We start from the raw sequence: 433 nt of genomic DNA on the forward strand, positions 1-433 counted from the left end.
AAATGAAAGGAGATAGTTGTATCAGATTTATATGCGAGGAGGTAAGGCCGATATATGCTAAAAGTGTGGCAGGCTGTTTCATTTTACTGATTATATGTTTGAATTCAGAACTCAGAATTTTTTGGATTTAAAACCTGATGCTAGAAATGATTATTTAAGGCGTGAAGAAGCCTGTTTTTGCTACTTTTTTAGGCTTTTGAAAGATAGTTTTATATTTGTTTCAACAGTTGGCATTTGAAAGGCTCTCAGATTATAGACAAGGCATAAGAAAAATTCCAGACCATTGACAGAAAAGGCTTGCACATTTATCTTGTGTAAAGGGGAAACCCATTTTATTTTATTTTGGTACTTGAATTGTTTAAGGCAGTGATTTCCTCCCCTTGTTCTATTTCCTGGCTTACTCTTCTCATTTCTCATCTGTTTCCCCATTGAA

General features: G+C 34.4%; 1 protein-coding gene across 1 annotated transcript in view; it reads left to right on the forward strand.

Annotated features, from left to right (window-relative positions):
• LOC119592082 (longitudinals lacking protein, isoforms H/M/V-like) overlaps positions 1-433 on the forward strand; it is a gene marked incomplete at its 5' end in the record, with an annotated part of 34,503 nt that overhangs the window by 6,493 nt on the left and 27,577 nt on the right.

Source organism: Penaeus monodon, chromosome 29 (genome assembly GCF_015228065.2).
Source record: "Penaeus monodon isolate SGIC_2016 chromosome 29, NSTDA_Pmon_1, whole genome shotgun sequence".
Taxonomy (NCBI): Eukaryota; Metazoa; Arthropoda; class Malacostraca; order Decapoda; family Penaeidae; genus Penaeus; species Penaeus monodon.